Source organism: Aotus nancymaae, unplaced genomic scaffold, assembly GCF_030222135.1.
Source record: "Aotus nancymaae isolate 86718 unplaced genomic scaffold, 86718_ANA_hifiasm-v0.15.2.pri h1tg000057l, whole genome shotgun sequence".
NCBI lineage: Eukaryota > Metazoa > Chordata > Mammalia > Primates > Aotidae > Aotus > Aotus nancymaae.
This window is the reverse complement of record NW_026988471.1, coordinates 13,759,881-13,778,839: the sequence shown is the minus strand read 5'-3', so window position 1 is coordinate 13,778,839 and position 18,959 is coordinate 13,759,881. Positions and strand designations below refer to the sequence as shown.

Here is an 18,959-nt window from a genome sequence, read left to right as displayed (position 1 = left end):
TATACTTAACCATATTTATGATATTTCTGATGCCTTTTTCCTTCCTGATGTACTAAGGTTCTTTTCTTAAATCATTTCTTTCTGTTTGAAGAACTTTTTGAAACCAGTCTTTAAGAGTGACGCTACTAATGACAAGTTCTTTTAGTGTCTTCCTTTATCTGAGAATGTTTATATTTCTACTTCATTCCTGAGGCATAGGTTCTCCTGTAGGTTATTATAGGAGAAATAGAAATATAGAAATATAGAAAAAAAGGACAGTTAGCAGTTCCTTTTTTCTCAGTACTTGAAAAATATTGTGCCTTTTCCTTCTAACCTTCATAGTTTCAGATGAGAAATCCAATGTTATTTGAATTAGTGTGCCCCTGTGTATATGTCATTTATCTGTTTTTAAGACTCCTTCTTTGACTTTAGTTTTCAAAAGCTTAATTATATTTTGGTATAGGTTTCTTTGAGTTTATTGTGTTTGGCGTTTACTCAGCTTCTTGAATGTATAGAAGTGTGATTTTACCAAATTTGGAACATCTTCATCAATGATTTCTTCTAAGATTATTTCCACCCCATTCTCTTTATCTGCTCCTCTGAGATTCTGATTATACAAATTTTAAATCTTTTATAATTTTCCCACATGTACCTGAGACTCTTCTTCCTCTTATTAATTTTTTTTCAGTCTACTTTCTCTCTGTTGTTCAGATTGTATAAATTCGATGGTTCCATCCTCATGTTTACTGAATCTATCATACTCTGTCATCAATATTCTGCTTTTAAACCCATCCAGTATTTTATATTTAGGTTTATTATTCATCTGATTATTTTTATAACCTTTTTGTCTTTGCTGAGATTTCTTATTTTTCTTTAGTTTAAAAAGAATTTGCAATAGATTGTTGAATTGTTTTCATGACGACTGTTTGTTTTAATCAACTCAAGCTACCATAACAAAATACCATTGACTGGGTGGTTTAAACTATGGAAATTTATTTTCTCACAATTCTGGAGGCTGGGAAGTTCAAAAGCAAGGTACCAGCTGATTCATTTTCTGGTAAATCCTTTTTTCCTTGCTTGCAGATGGCCACCTTCTTCCTTTGTTCACACATAGCAGAGATGGAGTATGAACAGTGTCTCTTCTTAAAAGAACATTCTTATTATCAGATCAAGGCCCTATCATTATGAACTTATTTAACCTTAATTACTTCTGTAAAGTCCTAACTGTAAATACAGTCACATTGTGGGTTAGGACTCACCATATAATTTTAGGGGGACACAATTTATTTCATAGCACTGCTTTAAAACCCTAGTCAGATAATTCCAACATCTGATGATATATTTGGTGTTGGTGCCAGCTGGTTACCTCTTCTCATTCAAGTTGTGATTTTCTTGGTTCTTTGTATAATGGATGATTTTTTTTTAATTGTATTCTGAACATTTTATCTATTACGTTTGGGGACTCTAGGTCCTATTTACGTTTTTTTATTTCTATAGGTAGTTACCCTAGGAATTAGGGTGGGACTAGGTTTAGCATGTGGGTTTTGGTCCCCAACTTACCATGCTTCAATTTATAATTTTTCTTCTTACCACAATGCAGAAATTGTATACATTCAGTAGAAGTCATACTTCAAATATTAAATTTTGATCTTTTCCTGGCTAGCAATATGTGATATAATACTCCCTCCCAATACTGTCAGCAATAGGAAGCTGCATCCCCCAGTCAGCCACATAATCACAAGGATAAACAATGAATACTCAATAGTGTATCGTGTTACCAGTTAATTTTACCCAACTGTAGACCAATGTAAGTGTCCTGAGCACTTGCTAGGCTAGGCTGTGATGTTTGGTAGGTTAGGTGTATTAGGCAGTTTCAACTGATGATATTTTCAACTTAAAATAGCATTATCAGGATATAACTGGATATAACCTCATTGTAAGTCAGGGAGTATCTGTACTTTTGGACAGTTATTCCAATGACAGTTTAGTTTCAGAACCTGTGCAGTGTTATTTTGGTCTTCTTGAGTTAATAGGTGATGCTGAGGTTCCCTTGGTTTCTGCTGGTGCTGCCTGAGGGTGGGGGAGTGGTTTTCCCAGGCCAGGCCAACAGGTTTCTCTCCACTGGGGAGGGATGTCGTAGGTTCCGCCTATTGATGTCCTGCTCTGATTACCCTCTAAACTCCCCTTCTCCAGGCTTCTCTAGTGCTTCTGGTCAGAGGAGGAGAGTCTTGAGCTTATCGAAACCAAGATGTTTTCGGGTCCAGGCTGCCTGTTGGGCTAGGCCTGTGTTTCAGTTCTTCCCACCTGTCCCACTCATGCCTATTTTATATGCTCTTCCCCTTGCCCACATCCTGTAACTTGGTGCAAAATTTTACACTCAGTGAATTCTCAATTGTTCTTCACCTTAATTTCTCTGCACTTTATTTACTTAGACTTTAAGGATATTGGTGGAGATGGTTGTGTTTTATTCCACTTAGCAGGTTTGTCTAGACAACTGTACAACAGGGATAAACTTCTCAAAGACTGTTAGAAAAAAGGCATGAATTCTTTCTGTGAGAAGTGTCTACCTTCATGGGATTTAAAGTGTGGCTTGGATACAACATCCTATTCTATTGAAATGTTTTTGTTTCTATCACACAATTTCTTTTTTAGAGGAAAGGAACAAAATTGATTGCCTCCCCTACTTGGACTTTTTCAAAAGAAATCTGAAAATTTTAAGGTACAGTTTGAACTTTTACATTGCAAAGCAGACTATTTCACTGGTATGAGAGGAATCCATAAATGGGTAACTATTTTATCTCCTGTCACAGAGGCTGGCTCAAAAGCAAATGTTCCTTAATTTGGGTTGATAGGATTATAGAATCTCAGAACTGGATGAGACACTAGAGAACAGCTGGTCCCAAACCTCTTATGTTACCAATGCAGAAAATGAGACTTATTTAAAGTAATGATTTTTCTAAGATCACAAAGAAGTTAGCAGTAAGTGGGCAGTGTGAAATAGTTGTTAAGTATTTGTACTCCTGACTCAGAAAACCCTGAGTTGGAATCCTGGCTCTGTGACTTCCTGGCTGTATAATCTTGGACCCAAGTCCTTTACTTTGTGTAATTTGGTTTCCTCAGTGAAAAGCATCTGTTCATTTATTTTGCCCACTTTTTAATGGGGGGAAACCTTGTTTTAAGAACAAGTTGTAATTAATGAATGATTAACTTAAGAAGCAGAAGCATGTTTTATAAGAGAAATCCAGGGTGCTTGGGGAGAATAGCGGATGTAATGGTTGATTTTACTTGTTAGCCCAGGATCATGGAAGAACTTTCACCTGGGTTTGAAAGGTAAAAATGGGGGTTGACCATTGTGATGGACACCCCAATAAGCAGAGTTTTGTTAGTGGAAGACAGGCTTCAGAAACAGCACACAGCCTGACATGGAGGGTCCCTGAACTTGAGGAGGGGGAGGAGGAAGAGACAGATCGGCTTGGGGTGAAGTCATTAGGGCTATGACTATCATGCTAAGGAGGATGGACTTTGGACTTCATGCTTCAGGAATTAGAGAATGGGTGTTGTTAAGGGTGAGAATTTCAAGAGCAAGCTTTCAGTTACTATTAGTGTCAATTAATTTTCTGCCTTTTGCACCTCTGCATCTTAAAGAAAGAGAATATTAAACATACTTAAACAATGCCAGTTTTTTTTGGTCACAATTGCCCATAGACAAAGATCCTTGACATGAGTGCTTTATAAAAGTACTCTCAGAAAGGTCTTACCGACATATAATGAGGAGCCCCCGTCTGATTATGGTCTCAGGAATGTCACCTAAAGCATCTTGCTATTCCCATGCTGATTGAGAACCACTTTGACCTGGCTGCTGCAGCCTTGCCTTTGGACTGAATAATGATGTCCTCTGCCATTTTCAGAAAAAGAAATGACCAGAACCAGTCATGCTGTGTTGGAGTTGTTTTTTTCTTTTTTTTCACTGTAGACTTTATTTAAGCAGCCCAGGTAGGAAATGAGTAGTCTCTGTCAAGAGCCTTTAATTTAGGCTGAAGTCTAGGGATAAAACCATCATTAAAAGACGAAAACAGAGTAGTTGTTTTTCAGGATTAACTGGTTCTGGGCTCTATTTGTGTAAGCAAATTAATGAGCTGGAAAGTCTCGTTTTTACAAGTGCTAAATTCTAAAGGCACTACAGGGACAGACATTTCAATGTTATTGATGTCTGTTCAAATGAGAGATGGAAATCTCATGGAATACCAAGGAAGCCTTGTAATTTAAAATATGCCTTCAAACTGTTAGCAACATCATTTCAATCCTAGCAAACAGGGAGATGGCAGAGAATATTTTTCATTTTGTTTGTTGCATATTTTCCAGAATGCATGGATAATGCCAAATTACCAACCAGAAAAAGTATTTTATGAGAATTTTCTGTCCAAGCTGGCTAAAATTTTAAAATCGAAACTTCTCTCTAGCTCCCTTACTGCCTTCTCATCTTCCCCCTTTTTCTCATTCTCTCTTCCTTCTTTCCTTTTTATTAAGCATCTAAAATATACAAATAAAAATTTGTGACCAAATTTATAAAGAAGGAAAATACAAGTTTTATTCTTAAGAAACTCCAAATCTATTGGAGGAAACAGATGTATAAAACACGTAAGCAGATTATCACAGTGAAGCATGATAAAGATTTAGTACCAATTATATACAGCCTAAAAAAGTTTCCCTGAGTCATTTGGGGTGAAAATGGGGTTCTGACTTGTCCTTTGAAGACATCTAGGAGACAAAAACAGAGTGGTTCATCCCCTGGGGAATGTTTGATGAAAGCAAGCTTCACGAAGAAGGTACAACTAGCTATTTTTCCAAAACACATGGCTAATTGGATAATTGAGGAGAGTGAACGATTACCAGATCTTTGTATCTGACTTTTAAAAGAACTTTTATGCTTATGTTTGCATCTGGCAGTGCCATCCTAGAAAGTCGTAGCTCTTTAAATCAAATGAAGGCCTAATTTAGAAGGGACTGAGCAAAATCTCCTCTCATAGAATTTTATTTCCTGCAGGAATGCAGAGTATCAACTTGCAGACTGAATCCAAAATCCAGGCTAAGTTCTGCTGCATAAATAGCAATTACATGATTAAGAGTTTTGGCTTGAAAGACATTCCATGTGTTTAATTTGTACAGGCCCACAGGTTACACTAATTTCAAAAATCATTTTTCACATCACATCTAACCATCAAACCCAATCAATTCTCAAGCCCAGTAGGAAGCTTCTATTAGCCCCATTTTACTGCAAAGTATCTGACGTTTGGGGAGGTTAAATGCTTGTGTTAACACCACTAGTGTGAGTATGAAAAAACTGGAAGTTGCCTTTCTTTCAGTTCTGCTCTCTGCACGTAGAGCAGAAAGAAGAGGAGACCAAAATGGGTTAAGGTTGGGAGTACCAGTGACTAGCACCTGGCGGGTCATTAAGTGCCAGCTAGTGACATCTTGACAAAGAAAGGGGCCCTTTTGGCCACGTGAGAGTTACATACAAAACAACAAACAAGAAAACTTCACAATACTATAGAATTTACCCATTCAGTCTTCTGAAAAATACTTTAAAATATCCTGCTGTATACAAGAAACTCTTGTAGACACTCGGGTATAGCAGTGAACAAAAAAGACAAAAATCTGCTTTCATCAGGTCATAGCCCAGAATTGGGAGTGAGACAACAAACAAATAAATGTATAATATGTGAGGCGGAGACAAGAACGGTGGAGAACGCTAAAGCTGAGAAGGGCGGCAGGGGTGTTACTTTAAATAGAGGGGCCAGGAAGTACTGATAGGGTGAGAACTAAAGGAGTGACTATCTGGTCTGGGAAGCTGTTCTAGGCAGAGGGGATAGCAGGCACGGGGGTGGGAGCCAGCCTGGTGGGTTTGAGTCACAGCCAGGAGCCAGTTTGCAGGGTGGAGGGAGCACAGTGAGAAGCTAAAGAAATTAGGTCAGGAGGGTGACAGGACAGGTCCCTGGGCCCTGCTGACCTTGGGCTTTGGACTCCACTCAAAGAGTGCAGAGAACTGATGTGAGCTATTGTATTTCAGCAGGTTCATTCTGACAGCTGTGTTGAGGCTATGCCAAAAGGGCCAGGGCTGAAACAAAGATACCTGTCAGGAGGTCACTGTGTTAGTCAGGGGAGAGAGACACTATTCAATGAACCAAAATGAGAATTCCCAATATAAGAGGTGTGATCTTGTCATGGACATCAGTGCCTCTGTCTAGAAGATGCCTACCCACTGTCTCCTGTTTCATCTTCAGCTCCTGGATATTGGCTTTCTGCTGATATCTCATACTTTACATTTCACTGCATTGATTACCGGAACCCTGTCACAGATTTTGGACTCCAAATCAAAAGATCAAAGTGTCTCAGGTTAGTCATTTGATTCTGGCTTCTGAGAGCTCATTTGTAGAATGGTGAGAATAATATCTAACTTGCTAATCTTTCAGGACATTCTGAGAAATGTATGCAAAAGAAACTTGTAAATAAAAAGCACTGTACAAATTGGGGTGCTCATCTACTTCATAAAATTACTGTTATTTTCCTAATGATGTTACAACAATCCCCATTCCATGAGCATCAATGTGAGCCGTCTATAACCAATGCCTTTTCTGTGTCTCTCAATCCCTATTGTTTCCTGAACTTATTCACTTTGTTTTTTCACAATGTCTCTCTCATTTGTCCTTTTTTAGACATCAGAATCCAGGTCCTTGTAGGGTGATATTGAGGCCATTAAAATAACTGTTTGGGGAACTTTCCTGCATCCTGTGTTCCATACTCTCCTCCTACATTGTAAGTTCTCTTGGCCCAGCAGTTGGCTTCCTTCCCAATGCAATCTCTTCCTCTTCTTTCAGTCTCATTTCTTCTGGTCTGGTACATGAACCTCATGGTTCCAGGATTTACGTACAATCCCTCACCATAGCTTATGTTTTTCTATTTCTGTGGTTTGGATTAACTACTTCAGTTTGAAATAATATTCCTTTCTTTCCTTTTATCAAAAACTGTTCAATCTTTCCTAAAGCCTTTTGTGTTATTCCTACTTACCCTAATTCCTCACTCACTGAGTCACTAAACATTTGTGCCATATTGCTATTACTGACCTTCTTGTATATTCATGTCTTGTTTCCCAATAAGACCATGCTTAGGTAATCCTCAGTCCTGAGCACAGCACATGAATTATTCAGAAAGTGAAGTTTTTGGGTTCCTGTAGCTTTCTATAAGTATCTAGGTTCCTATAAGTATCTGCAAAGTCAGCATGGTTCTTGAAACATGAAAGGTGATCCAGAGCTAAACAGACTAGGTTTCAATCCTAGTTCCTCTGACTGTTCACTATGTGATCTTGGATAAATTTTCTAACATTTCTGAGCCCAGTGTCTCCAGCTTTAAAAGGGTTATAATAGTAGCCCAACCATATGGGATTGCTCTGAGATTTGAAAATACTTATGTAGAGTGCCTATCTAAACTAGTCATAGAAGTAAATATTCAATAAAATAAATCCATTATTATAACTATTACTGGTATTATCATAAAATAATTGTCATTTGCCATGAGTGAACTTCCAGACTCACTTCTTGCTGGGCTCCACTTCCCCACTATTAGATGAAGGGAGCTGAACTAGATTAGTGTTTTTCACATGCTTTAAAATTATATCCCTTCTACTTCTTTTTTTTTTTTTTAAATACCCCACATTTTTCTGTAGCGTCATTTAAAATAAAAACTAGTTGGAAGATTGCATTTAAAAAGCATGCAATAATTAGGGCAGAAATTGATGAAACTCAAAGAATTAGATATTTTCTCATGTCTTTTCCAGATCTAATATCTGGCCTAATCCTAACATTTTTGAGGAGGAGAAAAGGTAACCAATGTCTATTTTTTTTCTGTTATGATATGCAACTAGACTTTGGATGGCTGGCATCTTTTGTCTCTCTGAAATCTCTTTTTACATAGATACCGTATTTCCATCATTTAAACATACATGAGGCTGGGCGCTGAGGCTCATGACTGTAATCCCAGCATTTTGAGAGGTTGAGGTGGGCAGATCACTTGAGGTCAGAAGTTTGAGACCAGCCTGGTCAACACGGCGAAACTCCATCTCTACTAAAAATACAAAAATTAGCCAGGCATGGTAGCATGCGCCTGTAATTCCAGTTACTTGGGAGGCTGAGGCAAGAGAATGGCTTGAACTCAGGAGGTGGATGTTGCAGTGAGGTGAGATTGCACCGTTGTACTCCAGCATGGGCAACAGAGCAAGACTCCATCTCAAATAATTAATAATAATAATCATATAAATACACATACATTGGGACATTGGAGTTTCTTTCTTCCTCTCTATTACTTGCTAGCCCCAGCCCAGCCCTTGCTCTGGGGAGAGTCAGTGCACATTTTGACCATCCAGAATCCCTCCTTATAGCATGCTCTGTAACTAGCACCTCTCTTTGAGTCTGAAGCAGTGGGAACTATGGGCTCTGGAGAATAGAAAAATTTACACATGGTAAATACTATTGATTTTTCTGGCCTGGAGATTAATTTAGAAAAAAAGAATCTGTTTTTAGTATGAAGGTGATGTGTGATGACGGAGTGGAAGGACGTAGAAATCAATACCTGAGAGCCACCAATAATGTACTGCCATCACTATCATTTTGACAGGTTTACAATCAAATGCTATTGATTTCTCATCAGCCTTTTCAGTTAGCTTCAGTAGGTGAGGTTCCTGGGTTTTGAAAAACAAAGCGTTTGTAACAGACTTTTTTTTCCCTTTAGCTTTTGCACCCAGGAAAGGAGTGCTTGAGACTTGCTGAGTCAGCCTTCACCTGTTGTGTTTCTGTGCATCGCAGCTTTGGCTTGATGGTGAGGGAAGGAATTAGTGTGGAGGGAGGCATCTGTGTGGGATCCAGGTAAGCATCTTTGATGAAAGAAACAGTATCACTTAGGTAATAGGACTTTCCCAAAGCAACAGTATATAAGCAAGGTGAACCTAAAGGCTTTGGGATAGAGGCAAGAAGTAGATGACTAATCTCTGAACAGCTGCCATGTGCTAATGCCTTACCTGTGCCATCTCATTTCTATCTCATAATCTTACTAAAGATAAATAATTGAAATTCAGAATGCAGATTACTCCCCAGGTTACATATCTGAAAAATGCAGCTGGGATTTGATCTCGGGATTGTTAGAAATTGTTTCCATATTTTCCCTAGGACTTTTAGTTCATTCATATGTCAATCTCAGTGATGGGTGGTGAGTTGCCCAGGGCATCAATTCGAGGAATTTGGATGAACTGGAAAAGACTTGAAAACTGGCCTTTTTCTTAGAGTGGCATATGACTCTACCTCTTTGACCCTGATCCCAACTACTTATATTTGTAGTTCCTGCTGCAGGTAGAAGGCATTTTGCTGGAGTAAGTGCTCCACCCATGCCTGTGGATGATGATGGCTCTTGAACTTGACCCACAGACACACATAATAACAATAATGAAAACAAAATGTGTGGATTTGTCTGATGTGCATTCCTGCTAGGCACTAATGGGAATTCCCTGCTACTTGGCCTTTTTTTCTTTCCTTTTTTTATTTCTCCTTGTGAACCCTAAGTGTGTGTTTTGAAAAATTGTTCTATTGAAGCATTCCCCCCTCCTGATGGCCTTTTCAGAATACAAATTTGGATAGATTGTTAGTGTTCAAAAATAACTAAGAGAACCTGGGTTCTAGGCCCTAAGCACGGGAGTGCTGTTTCTGTGTTGTGGGAGTGAAGAGCACTGGATATGGATTTAAGGGAATGAATTGAATGAGTTCTAGTCTTGTCTCTGCCACTAAATTATTTTGTAGCTTTGGGTAAATCCCTTATTTTCTCTAAGTATTGCTTTCCTCATCTATAAATAAAGGGCTTGGAGTGGAACAGGGTTCCCAAATTTGCTTAGATAGTGCAGCAACAGAAAGTTTGGGTGCTTTTGTCTCAAATGCAATGAAATTATTTTAATTCTCATATACCAACAGACAATATTTTTCTAGAAAAAAGTCTTATTTATATACTTATTTCTATATTTAGTCACCTTTCTGAGTCTCAAATGAGAATGCCACATATTTTTAAGAAATCACATATAAGTCCGATAAAAATCACCTAGGTTTACCTAGCATATATACCATAAAGGGTGAGCCTGTCATGCTGAGTAAAGACACTTGATAACAGGTACGATATTAAGCAGCCCAATTTTTATTTATTACTTGTCGGCATATAAGCAGTACTAGGAGCTAAAAGTTTAAGTAAAGTTGTGTGAGGAAATATTATAATGTTGGAGCTTCTATTTTTCCCCAACGAGGTTTGTTTATAGAAAAGAATGTGATAATGTGTATAGAGTAGCTAATTTATTGCTTGACATGTAGTAGGATTTCCCTTAGGGTAATCTTCTCTGATTTTAGTGACAGATATCTTTGTTGAACTCTAAGTTCTTTAGAAACAAGGATTCGGGACATTTTGAGATCCCTGCCAGAGTTGACATTGTCTGATTTATAGATTGGTTTTCTCCAGGTCAGTAACCAAGACTCCTGGGAGCTGGGAGTAGGGCTGGGAGTGGGGGTGGATTTAAAGATGGGATGGGACACTCTGGGTAAGCAACTGTCAGGATAATATCCATCAAGGCCCTGTCTCAGTCCGTTGATTGTGTAAAGACAATTCTCTCCGACATTCCAAATTCTGTGATGTCTGCTGATTAAACACAATGCCATCTGTCAGCTCTGTAGCTGGGCCCCTAATCTGTGTGAAATTACTTAAGAGAAAAAAAAGAAAGAAACCCAGCAACTTTGCATTAAAATAAAGCTAGATGTATGCAATTGGACAGACATCTTGGTAGGCACTGGAATGATAAAAAGTTGATTAGCAGACTTCTTACCCTCAAGGCAGCATAACCTAGTGATAGAAATGCATGTGAATACATATCCATACACGTAAGGCCTCCAGGGGTAATTACTCTGAAGCAGGCACAAAATGCAAAGGGCAGAAAATTCTTATTTTGATGTGGGAGAAGGAGTGGCATCTTTCCCAGGTTGAAGCTTTAAATTGCTGTGTTTTGGTCCCCTCTTCTTTGTCCCTACCATAGAGACTGCGAATGAGTGTGTTGAGGTGGAGACACTTTGGGCTTGGCTGCCTGTATTTGATTAGGAGACTTTTCTTCCAACCTGTGCCGGACATGTAGTATAGGTGAGAAAACAAATCTACATTAAACCACTGATGCTTAGGGGTTGTTAGTTCTCATAGTGTAACCTAGACTTTGCCAACTGCTACAGCCAGGGCAAGGTTCTTTGAACTGGCTGCACCATAGGCCATACCCTAAGTCGAGCCATGGCAACTCCTGTGACCCACATGTACACCTCTGGATGGCCTCCTGGAACTAGAAAGTCTGAAGTAACTAGAAAACCACAAAAGGAAAAGAAATGACCAACCCCTTCAGCACCTAATTAACTTTGAGACATTCTTCTATTGTTCCTTATTCCCACCCCAGCAGATAAGGCAACTGGACTTTGTAACAGACCTTGGTTAACTTGTGACTCCAGACCCTACAAGCCCTCCCAGCTTGCAAAAACCACCTTGAACTATAACTTCTGTAACCTTCCACTGCCTACCCCAAACCTATAAAACCAACTTTTATCCCACCGCCCTCCGCTGACTCTCTTTTCGGACTCAGCCTGTCCACACCTGGTGAATAAACAGTCATGTTGCTCACACAAAGCCTGTTTGGGGGGTCTCTTCATTCAGGTGCACATTTTAACAACCAGAAGAAAACTATTCCCTTTATTTACTCTCAGCTTCTACTTCCCCAGTTCTTACTCCTTAACCTTCAGTAACCTAGGTCTTGTTCTCTTCATTCCTTCGACATGTCTTGGCAGAAAGGAATACCAAGGATCTTCTATTTCCCAGATCATGGAGAGTTTTTCAGAAGTTATCCTACCTGCATTCTATGGTATTTGATTTTGTAAACCAATATGTCCTTGGGATATTTTTTCCCTTGGCTTTGATGACACTACACTTTATGAAGTATTTTGAAGTAAAGAGCAGGGAATAAATCCTGGGGTGATTTCCTGTTAATGTAAAAAATATTTATAAACTGTTACATCATCTTCAACACTTTTTGCAATTAGTAGACAGTCTTACATAGCTTATTGACTGAGTCAAATTGTACTCAACTATTTTCTGAAAATGATTAGTAAGTATTTCAAAAGGTTCTAAACGGTTAAATTTAAAAAATGAACTTACACTAAGCATATTGATAGCTAATTTTAAAATGCTTATATTAATTTCTTATTAATGTTAAATACAGTTATTTTATTTGCTAATTATATAATAATGAGTACAGATGATTTTGAAGGTAACAAAACAATTTATTTTATTACTATTCATATTTATGACCTCATTGTTTATACGTGTCAGCAGATCACCAACATTTTCATTATATAAGAAAAGAATGAGTCTAAAAAATAGAGAATGGTTGGTTTTGTCATTGTGAAAATCCCCCAAATATAGGGAAGCTGAGTTGGAAACAATTAGCCTGCACCTATAAAAATGTGTAAGATAAAATGTTTCTGTTCCCTAAAACAGAAAAAATACCAAAAAAGGACATGGAAATGCAATATATTCATTTTTGTGTGTTGCAAGAGAAACGCTCAATTTTTGTCCTTTGTTCATTCCTTTTAGAAACCCCATCCCTTTTATTTCTCATTGATTGTTCTGGTAGTTGCTGGGCACGGTGTCTCACGCCTGTAATTGCAGCACTTTGGGAGGCCAAGGCTGGTAGATATGAGGTCAGGAGTTCAAGATCAAACTGGCCAACATAGTGAAACCCCATCTCTACTAAAAAACACACACAAAAAAAACTAGCCAGTCATGGTGGCAGGTGCCTGTAATCACAGCTACTCAGAAGGCTAATGCAGGGGAACAGCTTGAACCCAGGAGGTGGAGGTTGCAGTGAGCTGAGATGGTGCCATTGCACTCCGGCCCAGTGACAGTGCAAGACTTCTCACTCAAAAAAAAAAAAAAAGTAGAAAAAAGCGTATTTTGAAGTGTACATTTAAAACACAAATTTGAAGGTAAGCATTAAAAAGAAATTAAAATATACATATGAAGCCAACAGTTTTCCTGTTCTCATATGTGTATATATTAAACATCTAGCAGAGCAGTTTGGACATCTGGCTGAAATATTTTGTTTTTCCTTGAGTTTTTGGGCCACACACGTCCAGCATCTGTGTGTACTTGTGCACTGAGAAAGCCTTAACAACCCTCAGAGGAATGTGCCCTGTCTGTGCCCCAACAGCCAGCCAGGTAACTGACAATGTGGGATATAGTGAAAGCATAAGGCAGAGGAAGTAGATGAAATTTTACAGGGACTGAAACTGACCTAGCAGTCTTTAGCCTAAGACCCAGGTATCTGAAAAATAGTTCCTGTCCCTTTGAAGTGAAAGATTCTGGCTCAAAACTTCTCCTGGTGCTATCAGGAAAGCAAAGCAAGTAGGGCTGATGCTGTGCAGGTGTGCTTGGAGCCAGAGCATGTAACTGGAAAGAGTCAGCATCCACGAAGCCAGGAGGGCCTTTGCCAGGGATACCTGGGCAAACTTTTGGGATCTTAAGTAATCAACATTGCAGCTGATGTCTTACCTTCCAAGTCTGTGGAGTGTGTATTTTCCTGTATAGACCTGTGTGTGTACATTGGGTGACTCTGCATACATGTGTACATGCATGAGTATGTACAAACATTCTTCTACATGGGCAGGTACAGGAATATGTGTGCATGGGTGTGCAGATGGGAATATATATGTGTACATGTTTGGGGGGCAAATGTTGTATAACTTGAGTCTCATCACTCAGTAAATATTTGTAGAGTTAATAAATTATTTCATTTATTCAATTGAATAAATATTTATGGAATAATTTAATGAGAATTAGAATTATAATAATTAATGATAATGAAGTATTTGTGAGAAGGGGAGATTGCCTTGGTGTCTGCTCAGGAGTTGTCCCTGAGGCAGCTGCTTCTTTGTAGAAATATAAATCCACCCTTGCTCTTGTCACTTTGAGTATTTGTTCACTTTCTCATGCCCAATACCTAAAACTCTGGACCACTCTTTTCTTTCCAGTAGATATTGTTGCTACTGTATTGACTTCACAGACATTTTACGTAGAAGACCCACTTTCCCTTACTGCCTGGCTCTTAACTCTATCTAACACTACTAATAAAATTGTGCTATGCTATCAAAGGTTTTTTATTAAAGTTTGGGGATAATTAATGGTATTTCAACATTGAGATTAAGACCCTTAATATTAGATACTAAATAGATTGTTTTCAGCAACAAAAGAAGGAAAATATCATGTACAGGGGTCTTGTTTTAGAAAAAGATTTCAGAGAAATATTTTTTCTCTTTATTATTCACAGTGTGGGTTTCATACCTCAACAGGGAAACTCCATGTCCCTCTACAAGGATTGGTCTCCTTCTAGATCCATCCTCCTCCATCCACCTCAGCTGACACACACACACACATACACACACACACACACACATACATACACACATATATACAAAACAGAACATATTTTCCAAAGCCCAAGTTGCTTTATCAAGACCAATATCATATGGAACTTCTGTAGAACAGCTCAGTGTAACTGTTTGTACCCCAAGACTGCTCATTTTCATGTCTCTCTACCAGTATGAAGTAAATATACACACCCTCATTCTTCTTAGGGTCTTCTGGTCTCATGTGGATAAACCTTGGACTGAATCCACAACATGTGCACACATTACTTTCAAGACAGATAATAATTATCAGAGACAGTGCAGTCCAAATAAATATAAAAGAAATACTTTCCTAAAGTTTCTTAATCTACAAGGATTATTCTTGCTCCCAAAGGTGGTACTATTTAAATTATGAAGCACTTTTCATTTCTTTTCTCTCCTTCTCCCTTTTCCTGATGTGCATTAGTCTATGACAAGGGACCCACTTAAACATATGACATGGGGTAAACAGCTCTCGTTGATCTTCAGTAACTCTGGATTAGCTATGCAAAGACCAGGAGCATGCTTTTGATTTATAGTTTTACCTTTTACTTGCACCAGCTCAAATTCTCAGTGTGGGGGGTAGGGAAAAGTCTCAGTGAGGGGGAGGGGAAAAGTATAAAGATATATTTTCCACCTGCAGGAAACAGTGGGAAACTGGGGAGCAGAAACACGCTTCTCATTATAGTAATAATGATTCTTAATTCATATAATAGTTTACAAATTACAATTAACTTTTACTACCCTCTGCACCTGAAAACATAAAAACCTTACTCAAAATAATGAGGTGGTTTCACGTACATCATCTCACTAAATAAATTATCTAGGACCTGTATAACAATAGCAATTATCTTCTCAAAAGACTATAAGAAGATTCATCGAGGGCCCGTGGAGTGTGTCTTTCAGGAGGAATAGTTGAGGGGTAACCGCCTTTCCCATCCACTTTTGAGGACAGTCACATAATTTCTCATCAAGTTGTCTGTTCCTTTATTGGCAGTTTTGATTTGACCTTATAGCCGTGCCTCTCAGTGATCTCCAGTCCGTACACTGTCAAGATGCTAATAGGGAGAAAAGAAAGTCATCACCTGAAGAAACAACCCCCAATCTTTTTCATTCTGCTCTGTGGTTCCTTTACTATCCTTCTGAGCTATATGTAAGACTGAAGGGAGCTGACTGCCTTTATTTTACTTCTTAGGAGGTCACCAGTTAGATACATAGAAAGATTCATTTCCCTCTTTTTTTTTTTTTTGAGACGGAGTTTCGCCCTTGTTACCCAGGCTGGAGTGCAATGGCACGATCTCGGCTCACAGCAACTTCCGCCTCCTGGGTTCAGGCAATTCTCCTGCCTCAGCCTCCTGAGTAGCTGGGACTAGAGGCGCGCGCCACCATGCCCAGCTAATTTTTGTACTTTTTAGTAGAGACGGGGTTTCACCATGTTGACCAGGATGGTCTCGATCTCTTGACCTCGTGATCCACCCGCCTCGGCCTCCCAAAGTGCTGGGATTACAGGCGTGAGCCACCGTGCCCGGCTCTCATTTCCTTCTTAAATGAGGCTTTAGAAATATTTGAACCATCTGGGTTGCCTTTTACCTGGCTCCAATGTGCAAAACAGCATCTATGTGGCACGTTGTATGAAGAGGGTTGTGGCAAGTCAGACACACAGGGAGCAGGGAAGGCTTTTATGAGCTTTATAAATTTTGCACCTTTATACATTTAATAAAGAGCTGTGTCTAAATTATGAGAATGTTCTTGAGAATGAGGCATGGGTTTTTAGAACCTTTAGTATCTGAGGATATTTAAACTGCAAAATAATAACTTGACTGGAACTTCTTTGAGTGGGTAAGTAGTAAAAATGACAAGGGGCATTCAGAGATGTTTTCATTGTGTCCATTCATCATCTGAAACTCTAATACTGTCAAGATTTACTGAAAGAATAACATACTCCTATATATTAAATGCTGCGAGTGTTACAACTTTGAATGTTCTTGGAAACTATCTATCCAATTACATATGTTCCTCCAGAAATTCAGTTGAGATTACCGGCAATGTACTTGATAGAAGTGATTTCAGACTTTTTTTTTTTTTTTTTTTTTTTTTTTGCAGATAATGGCTTCTGCATTTCCTTTTGCTTTCTTTCTAGTACAGTTTATGGATTAGTTATAACTCTGGATTGTGGCTGTGTAGGATTTTCTGAGGGCGAAGGAAATCAGTCAAGTTGCCTGTGAGAGAGGAAAAGCAGAAGGCTCTCTTTGGGCAGAATCTACCTATGGGCAATGTTGTAATGTCAAAATTAGCTAGCACATTAAACAAATGGTTGAGTAGTGAAAAGACCATTCAGTTTAAATTCAAAACAACAACAAAGAAAAAACAAAGCAAAGCAACACATGGGTTTGAGTTCTCGCTCTGTCATTAATCCCGTAGCCTTGGCAAGCCATATTCTTTCCCTAAGTCTGAGTGTCTCCATTAGAAAGTAAGATGAATTCTGTCACAGTATGATTTTGAAAATAAGAGGATGAATGTACAAGCTCTTCATGTATTACAAATTACAACTGCTAATTACACTCAAGTAATGTTAACTGAGGTCTTTCTGGGTACCAAATACCATGTAAAGCACTGTACTGACATAAAAAAAAGATGGAAAAAGACATAGTTTCTACTTTCAAGGAGCTTAGAATCTATAATAATGTTAGTTAGCGCTCTTTTCCTCTGGTGCGCCACTGAAGATCCTGGGGTTCCCATGGGCCACTGCTCCGCCCGTTGTTACTGGTATTGTAAGAACAAGCTGTATCCAAAGTCTCGCTTCTGCCAAGGTGTTTCTGATGCCAAGATTCGCATCTTTGACCTGGGGCAGAAGGAGGCAAAAGTGGATGAGTTTCCACTGTTGCCACATGGTGTCAGAGGAATATGAGCCGCTCTTCTCTGAGGCCCTGGAGGCTGCCCGAATTTGTGCCAATAAGTACATGGTGAAAAGTTGTGGCAAAGATGACTTTCATATCCAAGTGCAGCTCCACCCCTTCCACGTCATCCACATCAACGAGATATTATCCTGTGCCGGGGCTGACAGGCTCCAAACAGGTGTGCGAGGTGCCCTTGGAAAGCCCCAGGGTGCTGTGGCCGGGGTTCGCATTGGCCAAGTGATCATGTCCATCCTCACCAAGCTGCAGAACAAGGAGCATGTGACTGAACCCTGCACAGGGCCAAGTTCAAGTTCCCTGGCCGCCAGAAGATCCACATCTCAAAGAAGTGGGGCTTCACCAAGTTCAATGTGGATGAATTTGAAGACATGGTGGCTGAGAAGCGGCTCATCCCAGATGGCTGTGGGGTTAAGTACATCCCCAATCGTGGCCCTCTGGACATGTGGCGGGCCCTGCACTCATGAGGGCTTCCACTGTGCTGCCCCCTTGTAGTATGAACCAATAAATTTACTTCCTGTCCAAAAAGAAAATAATAATAATGTTAGTTAGCATTTACAGGGCATTCTGTACTCAATACTGGGTGAAGCATAATTCAAAACTTAAGAATAAAAAGAAGCCACATACAACAGAGGCTTTGGATAGGCTAATTATAAAAGCTGAGTTTGCATCTGGACCTAATAGAGTTTTGGCCAAGTGTTTTGGAAGCTTTAGAAAAGCAAAAGACACAGTGTATGTAACGACCACAGTCCTTTCACTAAGCAGACTCTAGCAAGGATCTATGGTATGTGTACCATCTGCCTGGAGGCCGGAAGCTTAAAACCTTTAACACTAGTGTTCATGTGTAAGTTTCAGAGCCCCACAGTGGCTGTGTCTCGGTCCATCTGGGTTTGGTCAAACCATAGCATGGTAAACATAGCAGGCTTCCTTGTGACCTCTGAGGGAGCATCTGTGTGGTTGGCCATCAATAGTGCAGCCTGTAAAACCCAGGGGTAGCAATGGCCATGAGAGTGACTACATAAGTCTTGTGCCCAACAGGACAGAGTTTACAATGGTGTCTTCTTTTTTTTTCTCCTAGTATTCATAAATGACTTTATTAAAGTCTCAGAATACAAAATAAATGTACACAAATCAGTACCATTTCTATACATCAACAATGCCCAGGCTGAGAGTAAAATCAAGAACATAATCCCACTTATCATGGTTTCAAAGGAAATGAAATACCTAGGAATACAGCTAACCAAAGAGGTGAAAGATCTCTACAAGAAGAACTACAAAACACTGCTGAAAGAAATCAGATGACACAAATAAATGGAAAAATACCCATGCTCATGCCAAAGCAATTTACAGCAATTTACAGATTCAGTGCTCTTCCTATCAAACTATTTCCAGTGTGGAAAAACTTTTTTTTTTTTAGTTTTACTTTATGTTCTGGGGTACATGTACAGATCGTGCGGGATTGTTACATAGGTATGCACATGCCATGGTGGTTTGCTACATCCATCCCCCTGTCACCTAC

General features: G+C 39.2%; 1 pseudogene; it reads left to right on the top strand.

Moving 5' to 3' along the window:
* The first annotated feature begins 17,265 nt into the window (after positions 1-17,265).
* Positions 17,266-17,907, top strand: LOC105707779 (large ribosomal subunit protein uL16-like; annotated as a pseudogene).
* The last annotated feature ends 1,052 nt before the right edge of the window (positions 17,908-18,959 follow it).